Genomic DNA, 18,225 nt, shown 5'->3' with positions numbered 1-18,225 from the left:
GACACATGTTTGTTTCACCACCATGGTTCATCAGGACTTCACAGCCGAGGTTTCTGTCAGCTCCTCTTCAAGCCTCTGGTTCCTCTGGTTCTTCTGGTTCCTCTGGTTCCTCTGGTTCCTCTGGTTCCTCACATGCTGAATTATAACAGGATAAAAAAACAACCAAACAGTGTTTTATGATCCAGGGTTTAGAAGGAATGTAAAAGTGATTCTGAGCTGCCGGGGGAACCTCTCCATTATCAGCGTGCAACCCTTCTGGAGCCGACATGGGAAATGGCAGCACTTCAACAAACATTTCCGTCTCCATCTACGAGCCGCTCTACGAGCCGCCGCTCTGAAGCAGCCTGTTGGTAAATTCTCTGAGGTTTCCAGAGATCCAGACGTGATGGATACGCTGCCTCCTGCAACAACACAACAGGAACATCCATCCCATCAGAACGCTGCGAGCTTCAAACATCCACTTCATCTTTTCTCTCGTATCAGCTGAGCTCCTAGAATCAGTAAAGGTTTTGTCAGGGAGGAAACCAAACCACAGACACCCTGAAGCTTTTAAAACATTTAAAACATCACAGGAGAGCTAAACCACTGCCTCATGTTTGTGTTGGTTTGAAAGTTGAAAGAAAACCTCCCAAAATATTAGATGGAAAGATGACTTCCACTGAAGCCGATCACAGAAAGCAAAGCAGCTGAAGCAAATCAAGATACAACTGTAATGTGATTTGTGCAGGTTTAGCAAATAAGTTAACAGATTCAGTCAAAATACTAAAGACATAAGTTAAAATAAGTAAAGTGCATGGTGCACGGTGAACTTCCTGGGTCAGATCAGTGGTTCAGCAGTTTCACAGCTTCTTGGAGAGTACAGTTCTTGATGCTCTGCTACCGTTCATCTGATGGCAGCAGTTCAAAGAGTCCACTGAGAGGGTGAGAGGGGTCTCTGATGATGATCCAGACTCTGTTCTTGCACCGGCTCTGGATGAGTTCTTGAACAGGATGCCGCGAGGCTCTGATCTACCCTGCTAGTCTGCCACCGTTGAGCTGCAGTGCCATGAGGATGTACAGTCACAGAAAACATCTGATGACGCCACGTGGCCTCAAACCACCTGAGTTCTCCTGCGTGGGTGGGTTTCCTCCTGCAGTCCTAAGGTTGTTTGTCTTCCTGCATCAGCCCTGTGATAGACTGGAGACATGTCCAGGCTGGGACAGGCTAGAGGACCAGAGGGTGTCTTCAAGTCATCTCAGAGAGAAACTCAGCCCAGTGAGCTGCTGCTGGTTTCCTCTCCTCCACTACAACTCACATTAGTCCTTTAACAAGAAGCAAAGCTGCTGTTACAAATCAATGCTCCTAAATTATAGATGACCTCATTAATGGATTTTACAGGAGTGTGTCTGGTTACAGCTGACATTCAGGTACTCCTTCCTTCCCAAGGTGTTCCCCGTTAGAGTCCTGTTCTTTATTAATGAACACGTTAACTGCTGATCTGGAAGAAATCGGCCGAGAAACTGAGATGATGGATAAAATAAAATAAAGAGAGTCGGAGTGTGTTCAGAATCATTCTGTGTCGTCGTCTTTCCCACGCTGCTAGACCTCCTTCTCATGTGGCTGATCACCATTTCCCTTTTTTCTCACGCGTCCCATGAGCCAATCACTGCAGCTCCTTATTATTTCCTATTCAGACCGACTCTTGCACGACCGCTGCCCCCCCCCCGCCTCCCTCCCCCCACCGCCTCCACCACCACCGCCCTGATCTTCAGATTCAGCTGAGAGGTTCAGCTTCACACCCTCTGGCTTCACTCCACCACCACCAGCAGTGTGGAGGAGTCTCCGGGGACTCGTGTCCTTTTTATCTTTGTGGGCCCACGTTTTACAAAGGCGCCATGTGCTAATAGTGTCTAAGCGCCCAGAGCTTCATTTACCACATAAATATTTATACACATTTTTATTTCATGGCTCCTTATAGAAGTGATTTAGGAGTAATGTGACGCGTCTGACCGAGTTCTCTCTGGGAAAGAGAGTCTCTCTTCAGGTAGTCTGCTTTAAGACGCTGAGCTGTCACCTGGAATTTGTTTGCCAGACGTCCCAGCGCCGTGATCTGAGCCCAGCTGGTCGCCTCATATAGAACAATTAACTGTACTAATGCAGCTTAAAGCAGCTGAATGTGTGTAAAGTCCTGTTTATGTCATTCTAAAGCCTCTTCTGTCTGTTTCCTCCTCGTTTTCCGACCGTTTCCTTCCAGCGTTAGTCTAATTCTTTCTGTCGTTTGCATCCTCAGACTTCCTCCTCCCCTCCGTGCTGACGATCCTTCAGCTCCAGTCAGTGTCCATGCCTGGTGACTCCGGTTCCTTGCAGCGGTTGGTTGTTTCCGTGACCTTTTCAGTGCACGGTGGTGTTTGAGTTTAAAGAGCTCGGCTCAGCGTGCCCCGTCCGTCTGCTCGGCCTCTCGGAGGTATCGCCGTCTCTCAGACACGTGAGCGGTCTGCAAAAAAACAGATCTGCGGTTGTTTTGATCCTTGTTCTGCTTTAGTTTTTTTCTTGTAACTAAAGGGGTTTTATTCCTGAGTTTGTTTCTGAACTATTTCTCACCTCATTATTGTTCTGCAGCGCTCGGTTCAGTGGACCGACCACGGCGTGAATATCACTGTGGATGTTTATTCCCTGCTACCGCGGCTATTATAAATGATTCAGGTGAACTTTAGTATTTTACTGTTATTAAACTAAATCTTATGCCAGCACTAATTAATATTAATGATGTTTTAGGTTCAGGAGAAAAACTATTTTGTTTCATGAACCCAGTGCAGACCTCTGAGGCCGTATGCAGGGATTCATTTGGGTTCCTCTGCAGGATTTCTTCCTGATATCCTCCAGTGATCTCGTGTTCAGTCTGTTTGAGGTTCCGCTCTATAAATGTTCCTAATCAACGGGGTCAGTCCCAAAGTTTCTGCTCTAAGTGTCACCCCTCATGGTGACTTTTTCATCCTTACACGAGTATCAGAATCAAAAGAGCACATTGCCTTTGCTCCTCACATTCATGCTCCCCGGAGAGCGAACCGTTCCCGTTTTGGACGCCCCATGAGCTTTGTTCTAACCTGCTTCACAAAAATTTACATGCAAATCTGTAGAAGGACGAGCACCTGACCTCCACCGGTACCTCCAGGACAGATTCCACGCGTTTATTCCCCTGCTGGGACGGATCTAAGAATATCCAAATCATCGGTTGTCAGTTCAAACACGTTGAGAGCTTCATGGATACTCCAGCGTCCCGCGGCCGTGGGCAGCGCTGCAGCCTTCTTCTTCTCTTGTTTTTAATAACCAGCTGTTATGAGAAGCAAAATGATCACTGCTGTGTTTATGCTGGAGTTTCTGTAGATTATATTTAAGTTGAGGAAAAGACTGGAGCTAGAATTTTATTTTCTCTGCAGCACAACTGGTTGCATGATTCTTTTTCCATCAGGTGTCATTTCATAATTTGCCAGTTTCTGTTTTAAGCTGTGTCTTTAGCTAACACTGACCTCAGAGCACAACAGAGACGAGGAGGGGGACAGGGTAAAATTAGGACAAGACAGATTCAATTGCAGATTGAATCTTTGCAGCAGGACTTGAATCTCTACAGGACACTCAATGATCACATCTCCTGCTCTCAAACATCTACATAGCTGTCCTAACTCTGGTCTGTCCTCGCTGCTTCCTGTGTTGTCTCTGACATTATGAGATGAGGAAATGTCCTGTGAAAGAGTTGCAGACTGGTTGCATGATCCTTTCTCCCATCAATTTGTCGTGTTGTTTGCTAGTCTCTGTTTTAAACTGTGTCTTTAGCTAACACTGACCTCAGAGCACAACAGAGACGAGGAGGAGAGGGACCAGTTTTATTTTAAGATGGATTAAATTGCTGATGGAGTGTGTCCTGCTGCAAAGATTTAAACATCTGCACGCCTGTCCTAACCCTGGCCTGTCCTCACTGCGTCTTGTGTTGGCTCTGGACATTATGAGGAGAGGAAGAACATGCTCTGGACCGGCTGAATGAGCTGATTTGTCAGTTTCTGTCTGACCAGCTGAAGAGCAGAGGGCTGGTCTGCTACAGTGAAGCTGAGTTAAAGAAAGAAACATCACGAGGATCAGAAATGATCCAAACGTCCTGGTCTTCCTTCCATGGAGCTGACGCGAGGCGCCGTCCCATAACGTGCCAGCTCCTGGTTTAAACTGTGTCTTTGCCAGAGGCTGACAAGCTAACACTAACCTCAGAGCACGGCAGAGGAAGAGGAGCGGGACCGGTTTTATCCACCGAGGGGCTGCAGCTGTGTATGTCATGATACCGGCGGGGGCGATTATCTCAAACCCCACTCAGAGCCATGACCGACTCCTTGGCAAAGACAAACTGCGCTGATATCGCCCTGCAGAGGGTTGAGGAGCTAAAGAAGCTTCCCCAGCTCCACAGGGCTCTTCCACAACTCCTTTTGAAACTGTAGTAAATTAATTAGCGAAGCCGAGTCTCTGTGGATGATGAGGAGCCAGCTTCCCGCCCCGGTGCCGGTGCTGGGGCCGGGGCCGGGGCCGGTCAGCTCAGAGGTGGCACCCAGACAGCCACTGGTATTTATTATGAGCTGAGTTCATTAAAATACGCCGGGATGCCCCGCTTGTAAACTTCTTGTGTAATTGGATGACACTATCACCACAAGTTAATTTCACAGACAGAAAAACAGCAAAACAAACCAAGTCATTTGGAAACACTTTATCAGAGCTTAAGTTCTGAGGCTCCACAACTTCTGCCCTAGTTTCCGCAATTGGCAATGTGCTTTATTTATTTCTTCTGCCGCTGCTTCATTTAGCAGCGCCTTTCTCTTTGCTGTTTTATTTGACGTATCGTAATGTTTAGCAGCCAGACGCTTCCATCTTTAAGCTGTTTCCTTCAAAATGTCAGCGTTTCCAAGTAAACATGGAGGCAGAGCGGCGATAGGAAATGGGATTTTTGTCTGTAAGTGACAATTTGGCAGATGGAAAGAGACTGACTGCCAAAAATGAGAATTGTACTTTTACTTTAAATGATTGCTGCAGGGTTTCAGCCAGTGCCGTGGTTCGCCCCGACTGTCCTCGCTCAAGAACCAAACTGGTTTTTTGTTCCTACAAAATCAAAACTCCACGGTTGTTCATGAGACGTGACGCGTCAGAGTCGTAATTAACAAGACAGCCATCAAGACAACCTTTTTACTGCAGCGCTGCGAGAACTTTAAATTGGCCTGTTAAACTCTCCAAATAACATTTTGAGACGACAGTGACATCCAATCAACGGCGGAGCATGAAGAGCTCATTAAATCACGCGTCCTGATGTAATTGTCTCCGGCAGTCAGAATGAACTGCAGGGACAATAATTATCTTTGTGGGTTTAAAGAGACACGTGGATGTTGTGGATGGATCCTGTTCAGAGACGCTGCTCCGTCTGAGACATACAGATGTTTAATGTGCATCATGGACAGATGTCTGAGACGTTAGCTCAGACGTTAGCTCAGACGTTAGCTCAGACGTTAGCTCAGTGTGTCACAGGAGGAAAGAACCAATCATCACACATATCTGCTGCTGGAACGTTATTTTTATTGTTGTACACACGGTTTATAGACAGTGGTGTGGTGGTGATCCCTCCCAGCCAGAAGGTTCTGGGTTCTGGTTCCTTTCTGTGTGTAGTCTGCATGTTCTCCCTGTGTCTGCGTGGGTTCTCTCCAGGTTCTCCAGCTTCCTCCCACCGTCCAAAGACATGCTGGTTAGGTTCATTGGTGATTCTAAATTGGCCGTAGGTGTGAGTGTCTCTCTGTGTTAGTCCTGTGATAGACTGGAGACCTGTCCAGGGTGGACCCCCCTCTAGACCAATGACAGCTGGGATAGGCTGGAGACCTGTCCAGGGTGGACCCCCCCCCCCCTCTAGACCAAAAATAAAGTAGTTTTCATTAAGTATTGCAGAATTAAATTTATTGTCATTACACATAGTGCAATGATAGATAGACAGATAGATAGATAGATAGACAGATAGATAGATAGAAAACTGGGAAGTTTCACTGTTGCAGCAGCAGTGTTCCAGCACTCAGTGTACCATACATATATAATAAAATATCTAAAAATAAAAATATTAAAATAAACAGGAAAACAAAACTCTATATCCACAATATTTTGCAAGAATAATAAAATAACTGAATATTAAGAATGAAATGAATTCACAGCCTAACAACCCTGTTCAGTAGCAGTAGTCCGGTCCAGAGTCTCTGACGTCTAGAGGCAGATCTCCTGCAGCGTTCTGCAGCGAACATCAGCAAAAGAAGTCAAATGACAGAAAAGCAGAATAAACACGTGAATGAATCAAACAGCAGTGTGATGATAAAGCTGGTAGTATGGATGGAGAGCAGCAGATGAGCTAAAGTGCTGTTCGTGTGTTTCTGTGGAGGAGGGGGTGTAATGGAGCCCTGGGGGTTTGTTCTGACTCTTTATCGTCTGAAACGTTCACTGGATGACGCAGTGAACAGGGTTCATCCTCTGAGGATCTACAGTCTGTGTGTTCCATGTAAAATATTCCTGGTGTGTGAGTGAAAACGTGGCCTAAAGGAGCAGATAGGAGAAATAAATAATAGTAAGTAAATGTGGTTATTTGTGAGGTCATGTTGTTTATCTGTCAAACGCTGCTGTAACTCCTCTACTCCTCCCAGAGCCACTAACTTTCCTCACACTATGAGCTCAAATTAAAGTTTTAAAGTTTTATGTTGAGTTCTTATAGAAAAAGAAAAGTGTGTGCATTTAATAAAGCCAGACTCTTCAGCTCAGCCTCACACATGCAGCCTGGAACTGCTTTTTTTATTCTTCCTCACAGTGTTGGGCACATTTATTTTAATCTACAGGACTGTTGGACTGTTGCAGTGAGAGGGCAGGGAGGTCTGACTGCACAGACACAGCACCCCTTTACCCCTGCTCTCTAAATAAATATCTCCATTCTGAGCAGACTCTGGGTTTTCTCTGTTGAGAACAGAATAGAATTTAGTTTCATCTGCAGCAGAATCTGAAGCACGGTGTCGTCACTCCAGCATTTACATTTATTAATCCATTCCAGCCTGAAGGAGCCCGTTGTGGGACAAGGTCGTATCTGTTATTAAAACGCCAGCAGCCCCTTTATTATTTTTTATTTTTATGTTTCTGGAGGTCGTAGAGCGTGGTGCGTTCAGCAGAGAGGCCGTCTGCTGCGGCTCTGATTAAAACGTGTGTTCTGCTTCTTTCATGTTGCGTCAAATTTGGTGGAATTGCAGCAGAGAAATTTCCGAGCGGTGTTTATATCTCACTCTGGACCGGGGACGGGGACAAGAAGACTTATTGCATTTTAAATGTCTCCCATGTGTCTCTGATCCACGGAGCCCCAGGTTGTGGGATATGAATAAGAAGCCTAACGGTTGTGGAGCCGCTGCTGACTGAACGCGTGGGCGGATAACGGCCTAGGGCTCGTTTGTCCAAAGAATCTACAATCCATGCCGCAGTAGATCAAGGAAAAATCAATCCATGCGTAGTTGGAGTGTAAAAACATTGACCTTAGGCGCTGGGATGAGGCTGCAGGGGAGGAGGGTGCAGCGTGGCTCCAAGCTGCTGATTCTGTGGAAGAGTGCGGAGGTGCATACCGGGCTCCATTCAGGCCTGACTGACACCACTATCCATCATCTGGTTTATCAGAGCTCAGAGCAAACGGCAGAGCTGCGAGTGTCCTACAGCTGTCCATTATGTAAAGAAACGGCCCTCGGTCCTGATAGTGGAGCCCGACTCCTGGAGAAGCACACGAACGGTCGACCTTTAAAACTTCAGAGAACAGAGGGACTCTCTCTGGACTTCAGCCAGATTCAGTCTCTGGGGACGTCTTTGTGATGTCCTTTAATCTCTGAAAGCGTAAGTGTCACCTCCTTCCTTCCATTCCGCGTGATTAGACTGCAGCTCCTGAGACGTCCACCAGAGGCTCCTCCCTGGGGGGACCAGGGAGTCGGTCCCCGTAGACCTCCATGTTAAATCAACATGTTTACAGCCTGCTACCAAAACAGTTCTGGTCTCTAGAGATAGTCTCCTCATTAATCACAACAAACAGCACACTGTGGTGAAGCAAGAAGGTTCTGGGTTCTAACCCCAGACTGTGTGAAAGAGTGGAGGCCATGACTGCTCCTCTAAAGTGAAGCCAAAGCATGTGGAGCTCCCCCTGGTGGCTGGCTGCAGTACTGGTCATATAAGCCCCGCCCCTTCCATGTTAGTGAGTGGAGGTCAAATAGATTTTGTCATTTATAGATTAGCCATTTACTGATGATTGACAGTTGCCATGTCAACTGCTCCATGAACATAGATGCAGAACACCCCCTTTAAAGTGAAGTCAAATCAAGTAGAGCTCCCCCTGGTGTCTGGCTGAAGTATAGGTCATAAGCTCCACCCCCTCCATGTTAGTGGGCGGGGCTTGGTCCAAACTAAAACACTAAAATACACGTCAAATATTTTGTTGATGAATGTTCAGGTGTCAGTTTTTTTGGATAAGTTTCATTTTAATTATTTGACGCTATAGAAACAGGATGTGACATAACGGCGACTACAAGTTGCCGTGCCAACCGCTCCCTAAAGCGGTAGGGCCGTAAAAGGTGTAAAAAACAATTTAAAAACCAGTCCAGTGTATAATCCAACATTTCCTTGTACCAGGTGGAGGTAGAGCAGAGTGTAGTGTTAATTAAACTAAAACATGAGCGAGTCTGGAGGAAGTGTGGGCGGGGCATCAATATCACGGCTCCACGTGGCTCCGCCCTCAGACCGTACTGATCAGACTCTGGATCCAAACTCACAAGATGGCGCCGCTAATAAGAGGAAGTCTGTGGCTCTAACCCTCCAGTCAGGCTGGGGTCTTTCTACTTGTTGCATGTTCTCCTGGTTCCTCCAGGTTCTCCGGCTTCACCTCATGTTCCAAAGACTTTGTCTCTTGGTGCACCCTGTAGTTAGCCTTCCACTTTATATCGTATACTGTGTTGTACTATGAGGGTTCATGCAGTTATTTGATTGACAGGTGTTTTGATCCTAACAATCAAATATCTGCCCTTTCATTATGAGAAATACAAAAACCTTTAATTCCACAATCGGTAAAAGGTAAAAGGAGACTGTAACTCATCCAGATTAACAGCCTGCGTTTAACTAATGCACTTCGATGAGAAGAGAAAAGCTTTAAAGATTATTTAAATGATTTATCTGACACGACGAGCAGGAGAGAGAGAGAGAGAGAGGATGTAAATAGAAACTTCCTCCTGATGCTCGTAGACGTACTGTGGGGGAATGATAACGAGGTGAACCTGTCACCAATTAAAAATAAAGCTATAGAACCGTACTTATGGAGAAAAATGTATGTACATCTGTTTCCTGTGGCTGAGACGAAAAAGAAAGCTGCAAGCAGATGCGAGGCCGAGAAAAAGGTCAGCTTGTTTTCCAGTGAGCGGCCTCAGAGCCAGTCGAACAGGATTAAATGGAAGAATATCTTAACTCTAATACAGTCTGCAGGTCGGGTCGCACAACGCCGGCCGCCGAAGCACAGTCACAGGAGGTTTGTGCGAGGAGCTAACTGACTGTCAACGAGGCTGCAGCTTTAGACTAGACCTCACAGTTTAATGTTTAACTGAAGCCTTATTCTTGTGCACACATGCAGCGTTTCTGCTCAGCTGCAGAGTTTGTGCTAAACATCTTAAAGTTAGAGCTCAGTGTGTGAGAGGTGATGACGGGAAGATTATCCTGAGTCCATTCTGGTCTGAACACACCACTGGAGGAAAGTCCTGGAGGAAAACAGGTTCATCCTCTGAGGAGCACTAACGTTGGTGTGTGTTATCTTCACCACCTGGACATTGGTTAGATCTGAATATTTCATATCTACACACAAAGACACAGCGAGTGTGACGGCCACAGTTTGCAGACTCCATCAACCGTAGAGCTAAACATTAGCTTTGGTAAGGCCTTTATTCTGCAGACAGGACTGTTGAGGGATGTTGTGTTTGCAGACTGACTGGAACCAGCTGGACTAGGCTATGGGTCTAGGCTCCAGTGTTCATGTCTTACCCAGCTGGCCTCAAGCAGAGCTTAAGGTTTCTTCTCTCCTCCGTGGTCTCAGTGCAGCTCTGGGGCTTCAGGCTCTAATTTCTCTACAGCGTCTTGAGACAATCTGAATTGTTACTGACGCTATGAAACGATTAAACTGAACAGACCTGTGACTTTGCTGGACGGTAGTTTAGATTCCTTCAGCCTCTTGGTTTTCGGGGGGGGGGAATAAACCAGCTGTTTATTTCCTACTCTTTGTTCCCACAGGCTGCAGTGTGACTGATTGATGATCAGGCCTGATTGCATCCATCACGTCTGGGCAGGGAAGAGTGTCAATGCTCTCCCCTGAGCCGGTGATTGAACGTGGTGGGGGAGCAAACGTAAAACCAGTCCAGGCTCAGTGAAGCTCACATGATATTGCCTCTGGAGTAGCTCCTTGGGTTCACGTGTTAGAGAAGAGGTGAGTGCTGCCGGGCCGGGGCGAGTGGCTTCACCGGGAGCCCCCGCACACCTCGCCTCAGCTGCTGGGTCTGTGAGGTTTGAAAACACTGAGGTTCTGGTGATTTGTGACTCCAGCAAACTCACAACAGATCCAGTGACAGTACGTCATTTTAACGGTTTTATGAGTGCAGCAGTAAAAGTGACAAACCTCCACCTGCTTACAATATGTGCAGCTACAGGGCTTCAGAAGGAGCTGGAATCTGCTCACAATCCTGGATTAAAAGATTTAGACGTCTCCCAGGCTGGACTCCTCCTCCTGCGGAGCATCCTTGGAAATGTTTAAAGCAGAGTCACTGCGGCGAGATAGAAGTGGCTATAATTACACAATTAATCAATTGTATTGTTTTGTAGATGCACCACATAATGGAGACAAGCCAATTTAGCATGTGTCAAGATGGATCGCCCTATTTTCTCCAACAAGGGATTTCTGAAATCAGTCTGAATACTTCAAGTGCTTCCTTGAGCATCATCAGTTGACTGGCAATCGCAAAGCATTGATCAATACGTAATTTAGCCGCGGTGAATATGAAGAAGAGACGTTGGCTTTAATTATGTGCTCCAGGCGCCATTTGTCAGCGTCGCTTTGATTGTGAGAGAATAAGCTGAAATGTTTTAGCATCAGAAACGCTGATCGACCGGCCGCTTAATGCGCAGTGTGATTCACACAAAGGAGCAACAGATGGAGGCGGCTTCATTTAGAAAAGTTGTTAAAGGGACACTGTAACGCTGTCTGCATGTAATGATCTGGATCCTCCTCTATCACCACCAGGACATCTCTGTTTCATAGATAAGATCAGAGCAGTCCTGATTTATTCTGCCCCCCTCCGTCATTTTACTGTCCTACACTGTAATCACCCTCTCTGCTGCCGGGGATAAGGCTGCTTCCCTCGCCCTATTTTTACTCCCTTTACTTTTCTGATTGCATGTTTGTGGTGAAATGTGCAGCTGTCCTGTTTCACTCTGTCAAGTGGCTGGTTAACCTTCCCCATCTTCCACCAAATGGAAAATTTTTGCACTTTTCATCTATGATATTAAACCGGCATAAACCGGCACTGAGGCTGGGGCTCGGGGCTCAGGGCTGGGGGCTCGGGGCTGGGGGCTCGGGCTGGGGGCTGGGGGCTGGGGGCTGGAGCTGGGGGCTCGGGGCTGGGGGCTGGGGGCTGGAGCTGCAGTGTCGAAGCATCAAGCATCATCCAAGGACCACGTAACCTGCATGCAAATTGCTCTCGACTGAGAGTTGAAGGCGACTGACTTCACCAGCCGAGGCTGAAAAATGAGCTCCGCTCTCCAGATGAATAGAACATAAATGTTTCTAGTAAAAGAAGTCAAGTGCAGTCAGAATCCATACTGCACAGATTCCTCCACCGTGTCAAATCAATGGCGGCTTCAGAATAAAAAGTTTTAAGACCAAACTCAGTGACCAACCTCAGACATAACTGAGGCCTTCCTCTCGACTCGTTCTTCCTTAAATTGGTCGGGATGCAGCGCTGCCGAGCCTCTAACCTCACCACAGCCAATAATGATCCAGTCTAAAGGGAAGAAGTGACCTGTCGTGTGTTTCTGGAGCGCCGGCTACAATTTAAAGCTAAAAAAACAACCAACAAATCCCTCCTAACTCCTGAGATAGGATTGACTTAACCTGCTCGCTCCTCTTTAAAAAAATCAATGTTTCATTTGTGACCTGAGTCGAGTGACTGAACTGTCTGGAGACCACTGTCAGGAACCCTTACAGAGAGAACACCTGCTGCCTCATGAATGGGACTCAGACTGGAAAAATGATTCAGTTTTTCTCCAGCGGTTCACTTCTACTTTTAGAACTGGGACAAAAAACATCCAAAAAATCTGCAGGCGTCGTCCGAGACTCTTTAAAGTCCAGAGTCTGGCGTCCTTAGTGGGCTATTGACCCTGAGCTGATGTCCGTGGAGGAAGTTCATGACGCCGGGTTGAAGGAACGGTCAGGAGGGATCACATTTGTTCCACGCTGCCCCGTCAGAACACCTCCCACTCCTCCCACTCCTCCACCTACACACTATCCACCCAGCGCTTCCATTACCCTAAAATTAGACTTGACAATAATTCGCCGTGCTCTCCATCGACAGCTGCGGCTGAATAATCTGTAAGTCATGCTGCATAACGGTGGAGATGATTCATTCTGGTGGATATTGTCCAGTTTCCCAGAATAAAAGGAGCAGAAACGTCTCTGCACACACGCGGCTGCTGTACCAGGTCATAACTGAATGGTTTCACCAAATATTAGACCTCCTACAGTGAAGGCAGCTACGATCCACCTTCATAGTGTTGACCTTTGAAGCAGCAGCGTCATCCAACTCAGTATATAGAAGTAATTCTAGGAGCCATTAGCTGCACCATTCAACTTTATGTGAACCGTTGCTGCTGGAGTTTCATAAAAGAGTGCTGCCATGTTCTGCATGTGACAGAGAGGTCAAGGGAGGATATACTGCACTGATATGATTAGCTCTCAGAGTGTCCACATATTAAAACATGCTATATGTGAACACAGCCAGATAGGAAATCTGCTTTTTCAGTCATTTAACCATCACAAACATCAATCCATTGAATATTCTCTAAAAGGAAAGACGTTGTAAAACCTTGGCATCAGGAGCTAGAAGTGATCTCCCTTAAACATTAGATTTATGGTTTAGAAGACCAACACCTCACCACTCAGCCACCACGCCTCCAGGTAAAGGTGTCGCTGCGTGTGCTGCCTCCTCGTTCTTTGGCGTTTTAATCTGGTCATGTATTCTGTCTGAACTGTTCCTTGGAGGACGCGTTCAGGTCTGTTATCCCGTCAAGAGTCAGGTTTGACTTTCAGACAGATGGCCTCACATTGTCTTCAATCACCCTTTGATATGATGAACAAGTCAGAGTTAAACCAGCGACCTCAAGCTGTCCCGTCCCAGCAGCAGCAGAGGAACCAAAACAGAATGTTTCCATCTCGGTGCATCGCGTCTGGTTTGAGGTTCTTCTCCTGAAAAGCTCCAACACGTCTCCTCTAAGCAGACACGCTGGATGTTCTCTGATTAACTGCAGCATCGCTCCATTTTTACACAGCAAACACTTTTTCCGAATATGAAAATGTAATTTGTTTGAGTTTATGATCAACGATACGTTAAAGCAATCTGTGGGTACTCACTGTTTCACATAATGTGTATATGTAATCTGTCCTGGCAGTTTAAACAGACACATCTCAGGGCCCAGGGTCCAGGGCTGTTTATTCAGCGGCTTGATAACGTTGGGGAGGTTGCAGGAGTTTGCTAATAACACACACACTGTGACTGAAAGGAGTAACGGATCCACTGGGGATCAAATCATTATCTGACCCTTCTGCCTAATGCTGCGCTCGGTGGCAGAGTTGATAACCCTGAGTGACACATGCATGGCAGAGCTGCACTAATTAATAATTAAATGTCCTACTGTTGCAGCCGGACATTGCTTTTGGATAAACTCCATCTTTACACAGTTGATGGATTTGATTCTTGACAAACTGTTCCCCTGGTTCATATCACACACAATCCTGCAGCTGTAAGAAGAAAAACAACATATGCTTAATGCTTAATTTCTGTAACCAACTTGTTGAAATGCAAACAGCAGGAGGGAGAGAGAGGTAAAGTAGACGTGAGTGGGTGAAATGAAGTTTGAGACTAAAGTAAACTTCAGCAGCTGCTTCATTAGAAATCCAGCAGAAGAGCAGTCAGAGAAACACATGTTTTAATAAAGACGTCTGTCAGAAATAATTGCAACCGTGCTTCGTCACAGCATGAGATCCACGCAGCAGGAGCAGGAGGAGGAAGAGGAGGAGCAGGAGGAGCAGGAGCAGGAGGAGCAGGAGCAGGAGGAGGTGGGTGTCGGTTGGCTGGAGGTGTGCAGCCCTTCAACAAGTGACTCATCGCTCCGTCTCTTGTTTCATTACTCATATTTAACGGAGCCGCCGTCTGACGACGCCAACGCTGATCATTGTCTGGTTCCTCAGACACATTCAGACGAACGACAGAGCTGCCACTTGTTTCCTTTAACTGGACGGAGGCTTCAGAGATGGAGCGGCGGCAGGAGACATGCAAAACCTTTCAACACGCTTCCATTAAGAAGTCAAGACGTTTAGAAGTGAAAAATGTTTGGAGCCGGCTCTGTGTCCAGGTTTGGCCCAGATCATCTGGTAATGTGATGTGTTTACGATTTAAAACCCGTTAAATCTGCAGCTAGCGTCAGCAAGGATGCAACTACTTAGTGTTACAAAGTTAGAGGAACTTATTTCACTGCAGCCTTTGTTTTGCCTGCATCCATTTCCCTTTCAGACCCCAAGAGGTGGTGCATTCACCGCCTCCTAATCTCATCTGATAATCTTAATAATATCCTGTAGTGTGTGCAAGATTGAGATTAGAGGGAAGAATATCTGTGAGTCAACCTGATTTTTAAAATCTGAGCTCAGAGCAGCAACAAACTAGAGAGAAATGAAAACACTAGCTAGCTTAGCATGTTAGCATGCTCCAGAGTATTTTTCTTCTGCTGCTGCTTCGTCTGGTTTGTTTGACGGCGGCCAAAGAGCGGATCAGTGGATTTATAGAAAGTTGTAGCAGAACAGTCTGTTTTCTCTTGGTGCGTTCACAGCCCTCTGACCTCGCACCATGATCGTATTAATATCCTCTAGTGTGTGTGTGTGTGGGTGTGTATGGGTGTGTGTGTGTGTGTGTGTGTGTGGAGTCCATTTTTTAAAATCACTTCTTCATAACATGTGCCGGTTTGAGATTAGAGAGAAGAATATCTGTGAGGCTTCTCCTTCAGCGCGTGATGCAACCTGGTTTTAAAATGTGAGCCGAGTGGAGCAGAAGAAAACCGAGAGGGAAATAGAAGCTCAAGCTGCTATGGACAGACTCTAAAACTGATCATTACAGAATAAACACAGAGTACACAAGTATTCTCTCACACTGCAAAGAAAGTTACATCACGTTGTTCTGCTGCTGCTTCGTTTGGTTGGTTTGATGGTTGCGGGGGATGGAGGGTACAATAATGTTATTAAGTAGAGTGTGTTGCACTACTGTATTATACCGATCAGCCATAACATTATGACTCCTAATATAGTGGATCATCCCACAGATACTTGATCAGTTTGATCTGGGGATGGCTGCTGCCATCAAGGAGTGTCATTGCTATGGGGTGGGGGGGCCTGGTCTGGTCTAGGTGGGTAGTTTTAATGTTATTCACTTCTCCTGTCAGTGGTCATAATGTTGTGGCTGATTAGCTGCTGTATCAGTAGCAGTGTGCATCATCACAGCAGGTCTTCTATGCCGTAGAGCAGATAGAATAGTGCAGCAGTGGTTCTGGTGTGTGTCTTGTCAGTGTGTAGACGTAGAACGGAGGAACTATATTTTTATTGACATGTTGTGAAGAACATCTTGGATCTCGACTCTAAATGTTACTAAACTTCCTCCGTCTCGTTTCCAGAGTGTTTCCATAAACACGTTGTCAGCGTGGGATGCAGCACTAATCCTGAGCCCTGCTCGTTAATGCTGCTCTGCAGACGACAGCAGGTGGTCAGCGTCGTGAGAGAGGCGCTATTGTTGATCTTCAAGTTGCGGGCATCAAGGTTTCCATGGAAACAAACCCCTTGATGCTATTTGTGATCTGCATTTTTCATTAAACGTCTTTACATCCTGTAATTACCTCATGATTTGGATTCGTCCCCTGGATGGAAATGACCTGCCTACGCACGCTGATATTATTATTATTCATACATTTTATTGGACATCAGCAGCTCTCTGCTGAGCTGCAGCCCCAAAATAAACACTCAGCCGCTCCAGCTACACTTAAAAAATGACTGAATAAAATACACATGCTCCAGATATACCACTCCGGTCTGTCTGTCTGTCTGTGGATGCTCCTTCCTCTTCGTCTCATCCTCTTTCCATCGGTCTGTGAATCAGTTTGATTTGTTTGATCCTTGCAGCAGTTTCTGGTTCTGCTTTTGTGTCTTGGTTTTTCTCTGAATTATCCAGTTCAGCCTGCTGCCGGTGTTTGGGTCTCGACCCGTGCACCATCTGCTCTTTGGCAGCAGAACTTACTTGACAGTACACCACCGGTGGAGGAAGGAGTTGTTTGTCTGATCAGCTGATTTTATGGCGTTGTGCACCAACCACGTCTGTAAATCTGAGCTGAAAATCTGGTTTGTGTTTTGTTCTCCCTATGACTGAGCCGACCACTTCTCTCTCGCTCACAACATTTCATTGCTCTGTTAACTCTGTATGAACCTGAACAGGACTAATAAACCTGAACCTGGATCTAAAGTCAGTGAAGTCCTCTCAGACTACAGGAGACTTAAATCAGGTCATATCACAGACTTAAGGAGAAAAAATCTACTGATCCACACCTGTCTGTCAAACAGACCAAAGAAGAAGCTGCAGCAGAAGAACTCACTGTAACTTTGTAAAACTTTGTAATAAGACAAACACAAAAAAGTGGTCGGCTCAGGTTTTAAAACCAGGTCGTATCACACACTGAAGGAGAACATCCACAAATATTCTTCCCTCTAATGTCAAACTGGCACACATCATAATAAAAAATGAATGGACATGAAAATACACTGATCAGCCACAACATTATGACCACTGACAGGAGAAGTCAATAACATTTAAACCATCTTGTGACAGTTCAATGTTCTGCTGGGAAACTTCTGGACCTGGCATTCATTGGTGTGGATGTTACTTAGACATGTAGCACCCACCTAGACCAGACCAGGCACCCCCACCCCATAGCAATGACACTCCTTGATGGCAGCAGCCATCCCCAGCAGGATGCAGCCTGACACAGACACACACACAAAAACACTTTAGGAACAACTAAAAAAAAACATGAAGAACAGCACAAGGTGTTGACCTGGCCTCCAGATTCACTAGATCCCAAACTGATCAAGTATCTGTGGATCAATATTAGGAAGGTGGTCATAATGTTGTGGCTGATTGCTGTATGTAAGGATCATGTTTCTCACTACACTGTGGTCAGTCAGTTATATTTATCTGCACACTGTTGCTCATTAAGTTGTAATAGTTGTGTTTTCAGACTCACTCGTCCTTTTATTCTATTCATATAAATCACATCGTCACAATCATTTCAGGAGAAGAATATTTTATTCCAACTTCATGAGCAGCAGTCTATAAATATATTTAATTTGATCTAACTTGTATTTCTGGAGCGTTACTACATCTTCCCTCAGGGATCAATAAAGTCTTATCTTTATTAAATCCAGGTAACAGTCGTGAGATATGTGTGTGTGTGTTTATAAAGTTATGTTTTGGTCGTTCACAGTCATTAGTGGAGGGAGGCAGGAATTAATGGGGGGGGGGGGGGGGGGGGGGCATGCAGGATAATAATCCAACCTGCTCCACCACAGTGAGGACAGTAGCCTCGTCAGTTTAATGGTTCAGCTGCTCTTAGCTGGTCTCCAGGTTTAATATATGTGAACTGTTCAAAGTTCTTTTTATTGGACTGATCAGTTTGTTAACGGCCGCCACACTGATGCCTCCCAGCCAGAAGGTTCTGGGTTCTAATCCAGCTTCCTCCCACCGTCCAACGACATGCTGGTTAGGTTCATTGGTGTTATGTGGAGCTACCAAGAGTCTTTGGTTTATTGCATTTAAGAAAGAAAACAAAAACACTAA

This window comes from Chelon labrosus, assembly GCF_963514085.1.
Source record: "Chelon labrosus genome assembly, chromosome: 5".
Classification (NCBI taxonomy): domain Eukaryota; kingdom Metazoa; phylum Chordata; class Actinopteri; order Mugiliformes; family Mugilidae; genus Chelon; species Chelon labrosus.
This window is presented reverse-complemented; position numbering follows the sequence as displayed.